This window comes from Semicossyphus pulcher, unplaced genomic scaffold (genome assembly GCF_022749685.1).
Source record: "Semicossyphus pulcher isolate SPU_LCO1_2020_fin unplaced genomic scaffold, fSemPul1.0.p SCAF_22, whole genome shotgun sequence".
In the NCBI taxonomy this organism is placed as follows: domain Eukaryota; kingdom Metazoa; phylum Chordata; class Actinopteri; order Labriformes; family Labridae; genus Semicossyphus; species Semicossyphus pulcher.
In genome coordinates, this window is record NW_027211696.1 from 14517952 (window position 1) to 14534806 (window position 16855).

General features: G+C 41.8%; 1 protein-coding gene across 2 annotated transcripts in view; it reads right to left on the minus strand.

The window, feature by feature from the left end:
- Nucleotides 1-16855, minus strand: part of garnl3 (GTPase activating Rap/RanGAP domain like 3) — an 89139-nt gene that overhangs the window by 60537 nt on the left and 11747 nt on the right. The window lies entirely within an intron of this gene.

A 16855-nucleotide genomic window follows, 5' to 3' on the forward strand; every position in this document is an offset into this window, starting at 1 on the left:
GTCGCAGCTCTGCAGGAGCGTAGATGCTAAACTTTTTGTATTGCAACAATCGTGCTACTGTAGTGTTTCTTAATCCAGTCCGACTCTTTGCTTCTCACTGAAATATCTCTATAAATACTGAATGTATTGTATATACTGTATGACTCTTCTGCAGACATCCACTCTCCCCAGAGGGTGAATCTTCAAGAGTTTGGTTTTATCATGACTTTTCATGAAGCCATTATCAGATCAATTTCAGGGGCGGGACCAGACTTTTTTGACTCGGGTGGCCCAGTTGGAGCACTGACTTATGCAGGGGTGGCGTGACGTATGTGTCCACACACTCGCACGAATAAATAGCATTTATTTACCCTTTCTATCTCCAATAATCATGTCTACTTTGACTTTATCAAAGTCCTGTGTACATTTTTCAACTTTAAGGAGTAACGACAGAGTGGCAACATATAAATCTAAGCTTAACCCTTTAAGGACTCAATATGACGATGTATGTACAGAGTAACATTTTAAAGCACTAACAAAAGGAAAATGTGCCCAATTGAAATGAAAGGAAAGCTACCTGCAGCCTGTTGCAACACAGCCCGAGTAGCTGATTTTAACATAAAAGACCTGCCTCTAGCAAGGTAAATAGCCAATCATAGTTTAGGATTTTGTGGCGGTAACTGGGGTGGCCAATCAGATTTCTAGGGGGGGGCCAAGGCCACCCCTGGCCACCCCTCTGGATCCGCCCCTGCTCAATTGCAATTTGTGTTTTCGCAATGCTAAATCAAGATGGTGAACCCTAAGCATACCTGCTAACATATTACACCCTCAGTGTGCACATGTTAGCATGCTATTTTAAGCACTTAGCTCAACTGCCTCACTGCTAGCTTGGCTATAAACCTATATACAAACAAAGAAGCAAAAGTCACTCAAATGCATGACGAAAAAAGATACGTTTTAGCTTCAGTCATTACTTCAACACCAACTGTGAGTTATGAGCATGGGAATCTGAGACACAGCCTCCTCACACATAAAGGGACAAATATCTAGTCTATATAACGCCCAAGACTTGGGGTACAAGGCTAATATTTTAGCATGCTAACGCAAGGAAAGTTTGTCCTAGAAATGCACAAATATTGAATATACTGCTTTGATACACAAGAAACAGTTTGGGAAGGGTTAAACACTGCTGCTATTCACAGATTTTTGGGGGGGTTGCCCTTCGATAAATACATTTATACTCATCTAGAAAGTTCTAAACTTGTGTTTATTAAGCCTATGCAAAGTTCAACCCAGACTTCACCCCACTGCCAAAATAGATTGTATGGCTCCGGGAATCTTCAAAATATGCAAAATACTCTGGACCATGTGTGACTGTGTGTGTGGTCATAGTGCTCTCTCTGTCTCTCTGGACCACACCCCCCCCCATCTCTTACGTCTCCCCCTAACTCTCCCCTCTCTGGTCAGGTTTCTCTCTCCCTGCAGAGGAGATGAAGGCAGAGTGGGGCTGTTAATACATAATGTACACTCAAGCTTAAAGGACGCATTTTAAAGTGCGTCTGCACCACAGAATGTATCCATCACCGTGTCTTTACCCCGCGCTCTCCCTGCGTGCTCGCCTCCTCCACATACGACTAATCGGGGTGGGGTCTGCCGTAGCCTCGCAACATGCACTCCATCACAGCATTTTCCCTTCATGTGCTGCCATTCGTTCTTTTTATTGCGCAGGTAGCTATCTTTCTGAGCCTTCACCTTTCCTCTGAAGGGGGGTCATGAGAAGGATTGCACCTTGGAGGGAGATGATTAAGTGATGCAACCCCACCCACAGGGGTAATGAAAACCCCTCCGCTCCTCCTAGAGAAGCTGGTCTCCTTCCTGTGAGTCGAGGCTTCTTGTGGCGTTTCAGAGGTACATGAATAGACATTTTGTGTTCGGACAGAACTAAAAGACAGAAACCTTTCTTGGTTGGGTTGCTGTTTTTTGCTCACATCAAAACCACTGAATGTAAAATGCCCAAAAGACGGGTGCTGTAACCAGACTGAGGGCTCCTCTTCTTCCCCGGTAAATGTTTTTGGTTTAATTTTAGCTTTTTCTCTTTAAAAAACGAGCAATACTTTAACACATGTGGGAGGTGTAGTATTTGGTGAAAGAAGAGCCACTTGTGCGCAAGGAGGTTTCTGTCAAAACCAAAAAGCTGTTCCGACGCCTATTAAAGAGGTGGAATGAGGCGAGGAAAGTAAAGCGCCTCACGTCTGATGAGGAACATGTTCCTGTCAGCAGAGCTCTGGGAGTGCAACACAGAGGAGATGACATATTCATTTACAAGAACAGTATGTTGTCTGACGAATCAAAACAACGGAGCTCTCCTATACTGGGTTCCAGTCACGCACCAAATTGCCTCCAAAAATCAAGATTGTTTGTGCCGAGAACACGTCTGTGGCCCATTTTTTTTACAAAAATCTAAAGAGCAATACTTCCCCTTTTTTAAGCCATGCTAGCTATGTGGCTCTATGGGATGGCGATGTAAGCAATCGTGCAAGCGTGGGTATACGGGATGAAAACACTTGCAACCGTGGTGCAGCTTGCAGCAGCTTCAAAATCTGTTATTCCGGCGCCGGTTTGACTCTGCGGTTAAATCGGCGGCCTTATACAGAGGCTATAGTCCTCAATGCAGCGGCCCCGGGTTCAACTCCCGCCCTCGGCCTTTTGTCGCGTGTCATCCCCACTCACTTCCCCTGTTTCCAACACTATCCACTGTCCTCTTTCAATATAGACATGAAAAGCCCCCAAAAATATTTGGCCTTAGCTGGTAGCCTGGAAGAACATCAGCTCGTATTTAAAGTCCTCGCCTTCCCTTATATTGCAAACTAGTTAAAAAACTACAATACCCACAGCGACAATGGCATCCAAAGGCATATAAGCAAACAGGATGTTTTGGACAAGATGTGTTTTACATTGTTTTGGCTGATATTCTGATAATTTATCGAGTATACAGGCGAAATAATGCAGCCGAGTAAGGCCAAGGCTGTCGCTGCTCGCATGCAATGCTTTCTGGTACATGTAGGCGCTACCGTCATGGCTCAGCGAGAAGGAAAACTGAGCTTTCTGGGTCAATATAACACGCACTACAGAATATATTGCTTCGAGTGGGTACAAAATGACTGGACATCAATATAAACGTAGAGAAAGTTGCTTTCAGCCTTGAAACTTCAAGGCAAACTCTTGATGCGTATCGTATTTGCAGGGGATTACAACTATCCCTAACAGAGGTGCTAGCTGTAGCCTCTGTGATTATAACAGAGTGCTTGATTATGACCTGCTGTGTTACCTTACACACCCTACACGCTGCATAACATACATTAAGATATTGCAACCATCATCCTGCCTCCAAAGCCGCCTGTATGTTTGGACATCATCACTTGAACTCTGCACCGCAGCAGCTCAGATTCCCGGCAGCACGGTGGCCGTTAGCCAAAGAGAAATGACTTTGAAAGCTCGGAGCGAAGAGAAATCGCTCTGACACAGAAAGAGGTAAAATGGATATTCATTACTCAAACTGCTGCCCTCAGTAATGGAGTACTGGAAAGGTTACATATCGTGGTTTCTGTCACAAGACAATGGACAGTGGCCACTGAAAGGCTGCGTACAATACAGTAAAATGTGAGGGATAAATCACACTGCCAACCGTCGCACCAAACCTCACAGCGCTGCTCCAGAAAAAGCCAATCCTTTTAGCGGTTATATTAAACACTGTACGTCTCTTAAGACTCTTAAATCGCTCCATAAAGTGACTCTTTTTGAGATGGGGTTAGAAACAGAAGCCAAATACACCAGAATAACTTGTATGCAGGCCTAGAGGCAAACAAAAGACTGTAGCGAGTGACAATAAAGTGCATGAAAAGACGCATCTGGTGCTACAGAAGTGGGTATTTGTCAAAGATTTCTCCGGCTTTTCAACATAAATCAACATCACCATTACAGCCAGCTCACAATCGCATACATTTTGATATTTTTTATGTTTTTCTGCAGCAGTTCTTGCAGGAAATGATGAAGACTAGAACTGCTTCTCCCAATATGGGATTTATTTGGGAACTTTGGTAAACATTTGTAACCATATTTCTCCGATTTAAATCCATCTGAAGCACGCACAAAGTGAAAGTAACACATGTTGCTCGGTGCACTACATGCACGGTGCAGATGCTAACCCATAAGACACTTGATTCTGAGAACTGACGTTGACAAAAAGAAAGACACAGATGGCTTTGATAGTAATGAGGAGGAGCTGGGTAAAGATGATGAAGGGCGGAGGGGGGAGAAAAAATAAAAGCTAATTTATGCCTTAACAAGCCATTACAGCAATATGACAAGTCACTAGAGCATTTAATGAACATTTCAGGACATCTTTAGCTCGTCCCTCCTCCCTTTGTGCACAACTGGTGCAGCAGGGGGAGAAGCCTCTCTGCTATTGGCAGCACATTGTCATAAAGGCTGTATGTTCTCTATATGATCTCTCTCTCTCTCTGTATTAGAGTCACTGCAGCCCCTGATGTTGCCACTGTAAAGAGCTGCAGTGGCGGCATTTTCAGATCCATCTAACAGGCTTGAAATGAGCTTCTGCTCAGTAACCTTGGACTGCAATTGAACTCAGCTGCACAGTTTCAGCCAGATGCCTGTTATCCTGTCGCTGTCATACAGAGAGAAAGAGCTGCCACCTTAAACTGCAAAGCATGCCATGAATTATTCATATTTTTTCCATGTACATACTGAAACGTCTCCTCCGAAGAAAAAACAGGGACTCTCAATTCATAAGCAACCGAAGATGATTCAGTTTACATTCATAAAAGTGGCGACAAAGCTGCACGTAAAGCAGCTCTGTCTGCGGGTTCATTAATAGCTGTTGTGGCTGCCGAGGAGCGTCAGTACTTCCACACTGGAGAGACTTGTGGATTCAGTGACGCTCAGTTTGCCAAGAGTAAATGAGAAAAAGATCAATAAATCATGCACTCGACAAATAACTAGACAAGTATCAAAACGAGACTCAAGCAGACGATTAGTGTAAACATAATTAGCCGATCCGAGTGCACTTTACGCATCAAAGAAAATGCGTAAAGGTGTCTAATTTGCCCTGGGCTGCGTTCAAATATGCGAGTGCTGCAGAGCGACCAGGGAGCATTCAACAGATGAGAAGTAACATGCATAAACACAAGGAAGAGTAGCATTACCGCTGATTGAAAGTCAACAGTTTGGTAGACGCTGGATCCACACTGTTCATGTCCCCATGCGATGTCAACAACAGCAACAAACCGGCGTCTTTTTTTACTCCTTCTCTCGGTCTTGTTCTCCTCTCGCTGCTAGGAGCACAGGAGCATCACTTCGGCGCAAACTCCAACAACAGCTGATCGAAAACCCGGTTGGTGGTCGGACCCTGTTTTTGCTCCTCTCTCTCTCTCTTTCTCTCTCTGCGCGTAACAGCGTTATGATGAAGCGGAACGGATCTGTCATAGGAGCTGTGTGTTTACTGTGTGATCCCTCTCTCTCCCTCCCTCTTACTCCCCCTCTCTTCCTCTCTCTCTCTCTCACTCACTCACTCACATGAATGGTGCAGTTCAATCCACCACAATGTTTGGCTGCAGGCTCTGCAAAGCAAAAGGCGCCATTCAGAGCGAATTATTCTTATTGGGTGTTTTTCCCCCTCTTCGAGTTGCTGTTACATCACCGTCGATTACGTGAAGCTTCTTCTACAGTTACAGTATCCTGAAGCGTAAAGTGATGTCAGGATGCAGGCTGAGGGTCGCATCACATCATCCGGTGTGAGCATTGAGGGAAAATGTGAAGGGGAAAAAAAACGTTTATGCTGCTCTAAAATGCGATTCCTGCTCAGGTAGGAGCAAAGAGAAGCAGGAAATTTAATCTAGAATGTCCATTTATTCAGGAAATCAGCTTTTATTTTGAAATCAAGCTAATTGCTGCAAGAAACGGTGGAAAAGTTGTTACTAATTGCTTTGTTAATCGTAAGAACATAACTTACCAATATTTAACAAAACAATTGTAAGCCATAAATGTTAATATGAAAATGTTTTTTTGGGTTGCCAGGTTGTAAAATCTTTTTGGCTTTTGTTTATCCTTTATAAAAAGTTACATAATATGGTAATTCATTCATAAATACTCATAAAAAGGTATCAAGTCTGTAAGTAAGTCATTAATAAAATAATTTAAGTCAATGATTCAGCAGTAGTAGATAAAGATAATCATTTTAGTAAAAGTCCGATCACTTAAAGGGGATGTTTTTTGGGCTATGCAATCAATTTTCTGTTACTCTAATGTGTTTTTGAATCACGTTGGTAAAGTTTGTTTCATTTTAAAAATTGTAAACATAGTTTAATTTGAATATTTTTCAGAGCCTCTCCTTCCTCCTGAAACAAACAAGCCGCTTTGCCATTCAAAGGTCAGACCTTAGCCACGATTGGCTGACAGTATTTGGAACGACTGCATAGCCCCTCCCCCACGTGGGAGAGAAGCCGCACTGCACTGTCACTCCAAAGTTGTAGAAAACATGGCTGCTCTGGGATCGGTTATTTGGCCTTATATGTACGAGCCAGAATCAACAGGAGGTATCAGAATAGTGAGTTGAAATCTTGACTTTTCTTACTTGCAGAGTGACGCTAACGCTGTTGGCGGTTCGGCTAACTTGACTACAAGCTAGCGCAAGAAGGCAGCCTGAGGTGAATGACGATTGGTCGATTTCAGCGATAGCAAGGTTCTAGGTAGAAACCTGCAGCTGTTCTGAACGGCCCATTTCAGAGGCGACCTTTTTAATAATGTCATTCTGGAAAAACACGGAATAATGCAGTTTTCGCTTTTTCACTGTGAACAATAAACACCCAGAAATGTGAAACCCATGAAAACATGAGAATATCCATTTAAAAGATATGACCCCTTTAAAGAAAGTTTTCCCAACCTGGCAACCCAAATGTTGCTCTTATCCTCGCTGATTAATGTCAGACATTAGTGAATGATTTGCTAACCATTCTATTCATAAACTCTATAAAAGGCTGACTGTTAAGTAAGTGGCCCCATGTGCTCCGACATTTCTCTTAAAGGACAAACTGATCTTTGTGTTTCTTTGGCCTCTCACATTCTCTCAGATCAATCGCTTTTGATGTGCTCTCCAGGGTCTACCCATAATCCTTCTCAACAGCAGGTCCAGGCCATGATGAGGTCATTCATTTATTCACTCATTCATGCAGCCCCCCTCCCCTCCTTTTAATCGCTCACCCTTGTCTCTCTTTTTTACCCCCCTTCTCCGCCTTCCATTGAATAACTCTCTTCTTATTCAACGCTCGATTTGAACACAAAAATAACAGCCTGTTAGTCTCTATATGTGCCCTGGTTTGAATTCTATCTTGTATGCAGAAAAACATTGAAGTAGTGGCCCTTATGCTGAAAAAAACATTTAAAATATCATGTTCTTACAAAAGACAAATAATTGTAAAGAAAATTACAGTATGTTATCCGACATGGTGATGTCTTACGTGGGAGTATTGCTGTATAAAAACTACTGTCGACATCATTGCGATGTAGTACTCACTGTACTGTCATCATGTTACAGTTGGTATCTCTTAGACCCCAAACGGAAGCGGTGTTATTCTCTATAGCAGCCTTTGAAATCAGTTTGTAAGCAATCCTCATTAAATTATGATGAGTCATTAAAGCTGCAATAGGTGATTTTTTTTTTTGGCCACTTGGGGGCAGCGGAAACAAGCTGTGAACGCAACCCGGACTTCCATCCATCCATCCATTATTTTTTAACGCTCATCCTGTTCAGGGTCGCAGGGGGGCTGGAGCCTATCCCAGCTGTCATTGGGTGAGAGGCGCGGTTACACCCTGGACTGGTCGCCAGTCAATCACAGGGCTGACACATAGAGACAGACAACCTTTCACGCTCACATTCACACATATTAGAATCACCAATTAATCTAACAAGTATCTCTTTGGAGTGTGCGAGGAAGCAGGCAGAAAGCCCTCTGTACCTGAACTGGGATTCTAAACAGGAACGTTCTAGCTGTGAGACAAAAGCTGCTGCACCCTCGTGCAGCCCCCAACACAGATTAAAAATGACATTTTAAGTTGGTATGGTGAAGCAAACAGTTGCTAATATGCAGTTGTTTTAGCTCTGATTTTGTTCTCCACCAACTCCTTATGGTAATATCTGGTGTTTTAGCTGCTCATTGTTTCAAAATGCTAGTCGCTAACCGTGTCTGTCTGCTGTCTGCTTTCCATAAAGGGGCGCTGCACATTCAGGTGATGATACACTATAGGCTTGATAGTACAAGCAAAAGGTCACAGTGTTTCCATTGGTAAAACAGTGTCAGGTGCAATTAGAATAGGGTGTTAGAAAGTGCACAGAGTCTCCAGAACCTCAACCACACACTTTAAGGAATACTTCAGACTGCAACAAATAAAAATATATGGCATATGTCATGAAGTGTAAAAGGATGGCACACACAAGAAAAGAAAACACAGAGCATGTGAGGGGGAGGACACATAAATAAAAGAGAGGAATGTGGCAGAAACATATGGGAAGCTGGTATACTGGTACTGGGAACTTGCACATACATGTATACTCTCATGCATATACATAATTATATACATGCATATATATATATACTTACAGGTATACAAAATACATACTAACCTATACATACATACACGTGCATGCATAACCTAATTATATTTGTTTATGAGTATGAGGGTATATGAGTATTATTATATAATATATTATATGTATATGTCTGGGAGTATATATGTATGTATGTATGTGTGTGCTAAGTATGTATGTATGTGTGTGCAAAGTACGTATGTATATGTGTGCTAAGTTGGTATGTATGTGTGCTAAGTATGTATGTGTGTGTGTGTGTGTGTGTACTAATTATGTATGTATATGTGTGCTAAGTTGGTACGTATGTGTGCTTTGTGGGTGTGTACTAATTATGTATGTATATGTGTGCTAAGTATACAAGTATGAGTGTGCTAAGTATGTATGTGTCTCGTAAGTATGTATGTATATGTGTGCTAAGTATGTATGCGTCTCCTAAGTATGTATGTATATGTGTGCTAAGTATGTATGTGTCTCCTAAGTATGTATGTATATGTGTGCTAAGTATGTATGTATGTGTCTCCTAAGTATGTATGTATATGTGTGCTAAGTATGTATGTATGTATGTATGTACGTGTGCGCTAAGTGTGTGTGTATGTGTGTGCTTAGTATGTATGTATGTATGTCTGTGGTAATCATTTATGTATATGTGTGCTAAGTAAGTATATGTGTGTTAAGTATGTATTTGTATGACTGTGCAAGGTCTGTCTGTATGTAAATGCATGGATATGTTTTTGTATATGCATTTAGTATTCATGTATGTGCAGATGCAAAGCATTCAATTTTGGCTTCTGTGGTCTCCCATAGAAACATGTCAAAACAGACTTCATATTTGACTGTCTGTGTGCACACACACACACACACACACACACACACACACACACACACACACACAGAATAGCGAAACGAGAGCTTAGGTAAATCTGATACCTTCACAATGGCCCAGCCTCAGTCTACACACACACACACACACACACACACACACACACACACACACACGCACACAACATGAAAGAGTGCAGGAATGCTCGGCTCGGGCTACACAGCACTCAGCTGCTCATCAATTTTTAATCAGCAGAAACCCCCCTCTGTGGCACGCCACACCACTGGAAAACACCTACAGCTACCAACACATGACGTTTACTCTCTGTCTCTGAATGTGACTAGCTTTAAATAGCTCATGTTAAAATGCAGCGGAAATCCACGACAGCGTGAACAGAGAAGAAATCCCTTCTAAAGACACCGCGGAAAATAAAGCCTCAGTTTTCTCAAGTCGGGATCCAGTTACAAACAGACAACCTGAGACACCTGAACACCCCCACCTCTAATTAGAGCCTCGAGGCCTTTCACACTTACACATTCATCAGGTTGCATAAACACAAGTGCATCACACACACTCCCATTGTCACACTTTGACACGCACTGCTCACATGGCCTTTGCATAAGGGCGTCTGGCTTTTAACGTCTGTGAAAGCCGTCTGTAACACGGGAAGTGAGAAGGGGAAGACTTCCTGTTCAAAGATCAGACTGTTAATGTGGCCTAGGAGCTGCAGTGTCATCCAGAATGTGTTAACAGAACTGCCATGAGAGAAATAACTGGTGTAATGAGAATTTCTTTTATTTATTAATTGTTTGGTCCTTAAAATACTTTAAAGGTACAACTAAAACTTTTCTTTTCTTCTTCTTTTATCCAATATTAATACATATATATCCAATATAATTAATATGAATACATTTTTTTAGTTCCTTCTTTTGCTGAATCATTCCCTCATATATTTTTTTGTGTGTTTTAAGAAGGTGATGTTGATAAATTTGGATTTATATGGCAGCCCTAATGTTAACAATGTATGTGTGGAAGTCCTCCAATAATTATGTAAATAATTGACAGGAAGGAAATTAATTTAACACATACGTATATTTTATATGTATTGAATTTAACACACATTAACACATACTGTAGCCTAAATGTTTTAGTGAGAGAAGAAGGTAAACATACCATTGTAAAAAAAAAAAAAAAATCCCTAGGGTTCCTTTAATGCTAATACAGGTGACGCTTTAACCTTGCTGTGAAATGAGTGGTTGTGGCTCAGTGGAAAAGTGGCTTGTCCTTTGATTGAATGGTTGGCGGTTCAATCCCCGGCTGCTGAAGCCTACATGTAGAGCAAGACTCCTGAAGATACAGCCATAAGTGTATGACTGAGTGTGACCCAGATTGGAGATTGGGGGTGAGTGGGTGAATGTGACATGTAGTGTTAAAGTGCTTTTACTCTGAAGATTTGTAATCTCGATTTACAGATTCTACATAGAAATTTATAATCTGTAGGCGGGGACATTTCCGGGAAGGCAAGTGCACTGTTTGAACTACGCCTGTAGTCCGAGTCATATTGACCAATCACGTATCAGCATGCTGCTGCGTATGCAGGAAAAACAGTCCATGAGGATTTAGCTTCTTATTAATCTCTACAAACAGACATTTGCATGCCAAAAGTTAACAATCCGTTCTAGATCTAAAATTCAACTTGAGATAAATTCCCTTGATGCTGTGACACGAAAGACGTTCAGCGCTTAGATTTACCGACTTCCTCGAATGCATCAGAAATGACTGATCCGACCTCCATTCAAAAGTAGTTTTCTTCTCCTCTCGAGGACAGACCTGACAAAGCTTCATTTTAACTTTTTACTAATCTGCATCATGATGTTGAAATTTTGGCTCGTTAATTAAAGTAAGTAAGAGTTTCTTTTTCTGTAAACAAAGCAGCATGCGGAAAAGGAAGTCGTTTATCGCTAACCGCCGGCTACATGCCCCGACATGTTCACTGTTGCGCCCAGAGACTATAGCGTCGTCAGACTGTAGCCGATGGGATCCGAATCGGAAGACAAGAAAAGTAATATATAAGTGCAGTCCATTTAAACTATGTAGTCTGCAACAATGTTAGAAAGACCAAAAGGTTCGTTTATTTATGATGACAAAAAGCAGAAACGTGTAACTTTTAAAATGTTGGTGATCTCATAATGAAGTGATGCAACCATTACACGTCAGGCTGAATGTCGCCTTGTATTTCTGTGAGCACGCTATTTGCTCATGGATTAACCCAACCTTAAAGACAGTACCTGTCAACATACTTGGTGTTGCATGATGTCATTAAGCTGCTGTTAAAACAAACTTAAAAGGGATCACACACCCTCAAAAGTAACTTTTAACTGTGCTGAATACCCAGTGAGGCTCGAGTCTTAGCATCAGCTAGAAAGTGAAATATAAACTATAACCTTCAATCCTAAACTCTTGTGCATGCCAGCGTGTGTGTGTGTGGGACCCAGCAGGGATGCACTATCCCAGGCTTTCAGCTCCCCAGACGAATAAAACTTCAAAGATCAGGAATCAAACGTAGGTGTAAGCATTATAGCGCGTGGGTGCAATCCTTGTGTCGGTGCCAGTAAGAGTTGTGGTGCTCAGGTACACAAAAAGAGTGTGCATGCACTCGCACTCGCACGTTAGCCTCTGCAGTGGAAGCCCGTGGAGCTGCATGATGCGGATCAGGAGCGCTCGACTCAATAGTGTGCTAATCCCTGTGAGCTCCGCCGCCTTCTCTCTGGACAGCTGCCACTCCGGCCCTTTAGTCTCAGTGAGTAAGCCGTGTCTGACCAAGGCACCTTTCCCACGCGCAGGATAAACAAGGCCTCTGTTACTGTGTGTGTGTGTGTGTGTGTGTGTGTGTGTGTGTGTGTGTGTGTGTGTGTGTGAGTGCGATTAAAAGTGCAGCTACTGACACCGGATAGAGATGTATGAAGATTCACACACACATTGTTTAGCTGAGGGTGTTTTATCTGTCACAGACATCCAACATGCAAATCAAGGGAGCTGCCATGATGTCACTGTTCATTGATGAGGCTTTGTCTCTGGGTAATGTGTAACCTGGAGGAGGAAGCGGTGATGATAAATGGCTTCATTTGACTATGATTCAACCTTTTATTGCGCCTGCAGCACGCACCGGAACAAGCAGGAAACAGTGAGTTTAAGAGTACGTTTAGCTTCACCTGTGGAGCTTTGAACAATGCTGGAAGATAACTAAATATATAAAATAAATTTGGCCTTTTATGCCTTTATTAAGTGAGAGGACAGTGGATAGTGTTTGAAAAGATGCAGAGGGTGAACCTGGGGCTGTCGCATCAAGGACTAAAGCCTCTGTACATGAGCTAAACTGGCGCCCTCATGATATTAAGAACAAAACTTTTTTGATGCACTTGTGCTTTTTATGCTCCTTAAAACTTCTATTCCACTACATTTCAAAAGGAACTATCGTATGTATTACTGTGGAGCATAATAGTTGCTTTTAAGGTTTAATACTTACTAATAAAATGCATTACTCAAGAGAAAAACAGTGGTTTATGTTGTAGTAGCACTCCTCATATGGGACTTGTTAGCAGTTTCACCAAAGAGTTATTTCCCCTTCACAGATGGTTTAAGGTAAAACCAACTGGTTTATCAGAGGAAAAAAAACTCATAATAACATTATAAAAGTCGGCTGTAAAAAGTAGGCTGAGAACAGCCTAGTTCCTGTAAAATCAGCAAGTTGACTTATTTTAACTCTTGCCTTTATTGATAGGAAAGCTGGAGATAGACAGGGAATATTAGGAGAAGACAGTGAGGGATGACATGCAGCAAAGGGCCGGGGGCTGGAGGCAAGCCTCTGGCCGCTGTAGTCTCTGTACATGGGGCTGCTCAACTGATCTAAACCAGCGCCCCACTTGCTTTCATTATACTGTTTATTGCTAATAATACTTCTGTACTTTTGCTTAAGCAGAGGTTTGAATTTCGGAAATTTACTTGCAATAACGAGAGCTGCAATTAGATGATTCATTGAGCGACAGATGTCGTTCTGAAAAGCGAATTCACACCGGGACTCAAAAGAATTAAGACACTTTAACGCTCACTTATTTATGGTTAAACATTTTTATGCATATTTGCACCGTACCGTTTTTGCACTAACTCTGCTCATCACTTTAATGCACATTTGCACCGTACCGTTTCTGCACCAACTCTGCTCATCACTTTAATGCACCGTACCGTTTTTGCACCAACTCTGCTCATCACTTTAATGAACACCTGCACCGTGACGTTTTTGCACTAACTCTGCTCTTCAATTTAATGCACACCTGCACAGTACCGTTTTTGCACCAACTCTGCTCATCACTTTAATGCACACCTGCACCGCACCGTTTTTGCACTTATCATCAAGTTTGAATTTGCACCACCTCAGTACAGCTACTACTCAAAGTAGCAGTATGGGAGTAATTTTAATAGCCTTTATTTTTATTTTTGTCTCTAAAGTGGGCTTAAGGGGGGGAATTTGTGTTGACAGATGTGTGATTTCATATGTCTTGTAAGCTGTTGGATGCCTAAATTTCCCCGTCTGTCTATCTGTTCTACATTTCCAAGCATAAGAATAAACAGTAAACTGAATTTGTTTGGGTTTTAAAACGCTGGTTGCATAAAAAAGCAATCTGAAAACATTCCTCGGAGCTGCTTTAAATTGAACTTTATCGACAAAATGATCAGGTGTTATTCTGTTAGTTGGACTCCTGTAGCCAGTATTTCGAAGTCGCTGTGTTTGACTTAACAGTTAAAGATCTGAGTGATTCTTCCAACACTAGTTTTAGATTAAACTGATTCCAGGTTCCTTAGTTTAATTGTACATGACGTATTCCCTTATTTACACACATAACCACATGCGCGCACACATACAAACAGATGATTTGGATTCAGAGCTCGGCCTGTTGGGCTCCTGCGCGTCCTAAATGCCAGCAGGTCACCGTGTGGCCTCTGTGAAATGTCACAGTGTCAGACGGTCGGGGATTGATGATGGCCCTCTCATTAGACGTGATCAGGTGAATTAACCTTTTGTCTGAAACGATCTGAGCGCCCCAGGACAACAATCTGCCCTCCGCCCTTTGGCTGCATGTGCCCTGCGTGTTCTTCCGTACAGTTTTTGGACACTGAAAGCACACGGTAGTCCTGATTACTGCCGATACGAGTATGAATACAGGGACGTTTAAGTACGTCTGAGCTACAACAATAATGAGAAACTCAGTGGGCTTGTTGTCTGTGAATGAATGAAACCTGGGTCCACTTACTCTTCAAATGTCATTTGTTCTTTGTGCACTAACTCCTCCTAGTGGAAAAGTATGAATGACTGAAGTGTTGTACCAGGCTTGTAAAATCTCTACCGTTTTATCTGCTTCAAAAAAAATCGTTCTTTCAACTCCTCAGCTTGATTCCTTCAAGGTTTAGCTGCACAGGAAGCTTCAATTAACACTAAACATCCAAAGAGTGACTTCTTTTTCTTCAATGACATTCTCACAACCGCAGTCCTTCCACCGTGTGGCAGCATCGCTGTTTGTACAGGGAGAGTCTGCCCTCTTGTGGTTCAAACTTTTATCACAACGAAATTAAGAGAAACTGTACTGTATTGTGTATCAGTTAATATGGAAAACACGCAGTTATTTGTAATTTTATCACATTTAAATAACATTTAGCCTCTTCTGCATTAATTAGGTAAGGATATTAAGGGCAATAGGGGAACATCCCAATATTCTGGGAGATTAGGTCCTCTGATGAACTTTGGACATTGTTGGAACCATGTTTTTTTTATTTGTTATTTTATGTGGAACCTCAGAAAGCAGGTGTTTGGCCAGGTGTGGCCACATGTTATTCTTCCTTGTTCCATATTTTCACCCTGCTCAGGCCTACCCTCTAAAAATGATGCTGTTCATACTGTCATATATGGCAAATATGGATAACTTTTTTAAGGTATATCTTGTTCTTTAAGGACATGGCATGTGCTTGGTTCAAGAAGACAATAACCACTAAAACCGTACCTTGGAATTTGGTCTTCCTTGCTGTCACACAAACACTTGATCAGGTTCCTTTTGTGCCATTAGGGCCTGTGTCCACTAACAGAGTCCTTAGCGCAAAAAAACGCTGTTTATCGTTACGCTCACGGGACTCTCAGTTGAAAATAGTTCAACTTTTGGAACACCGCCGCACTCGTCAATTTCGTTTCTCCCTCAGCGACCAATCGAAATCATGAAGTGGCGAGATTTATGATTTCAACTTTGTCAACAACAATGGCAGTGAAGCTGATCCTTTAGTTTTTGCGAGGGTACAATTTCCAGGTGTAGAACTGCTGCTAACGCCAGGACACGATTCGTTTCCATAGTTTTTATGTTTTCTTTGTAAAATTACCTTGAATAAAAGCAAATATTAAACCTGCTGTGAGGAACTCACGCTTTGTGTTGATTTTGGCGCCCCCTGTGGACAAAGCTGTACCTAATCTCATTGCTGATTTTGTCCTGTACATGCTTTAACAAAAATCTCATCCTGCTTTCTTTAACAGTCGAATGTATCACTCACTTTAAATTTTTGCCTGGAAAATGTAAACAAAGACAGCGTGCAGTTAATCGCTCCATCTGACACCTACCCCCCCACCAGCAGTTTCAGGCATTAAAAATAACTACTTAGAAATAATCAATCTTGTCGCTGATGGTCTGGTTTGCTTTTGTTGCTCATATAGAGTAATGAGAATTAATTTCAGTCTGTTTCATAACCATCATAAAACTCCTCACAGGAGCTTTAAATGACCCCATGTGAATATTTTAGAGGGGAAACTACTACACATCAATGCCATGTATTTTATAAGCTCCTTGTATGCTTTTTTTCAAGGGGTTTAAGCATACAGAGCAATTTAAAACAGACTTAACGGTCACTTCCAAGGGAAGCGGGAGTGCTGCGAGTCAACTGTGGTAACCTAGCAACAGTGCAGTAAGCATCAGTAAGAAGCGCTCTTAAATTGAGGTTGTGTGCGCTGCTAGCGTAAAAAACGTTAGTTAGTGGACACAGGCCCTTAGACTATAACATGTTCATTATAACCTGGAAGGATTAGTAACTAGAAAATTTTACATCATTATAGAAGAAATGGAAAATGTCTTCAACCATCAGTTTGAAAAAATAGCAATGCACATGTTTTTAGCAATGCTAGCAGCTCCGCGGCTCAGAGGACAGCAGTGTCGGTTGGTCGACCACTTTTAGTGAAGCCTGAAATAACTCCAAAACTATGAGATGGATTGACATGAAATCTAGTATAAACAATCATGGCCACCTGAGGATGTATACTTCTAACTTCCTGTGACCCCCTTACTTTCCGTCCAGCACTACCATCATGT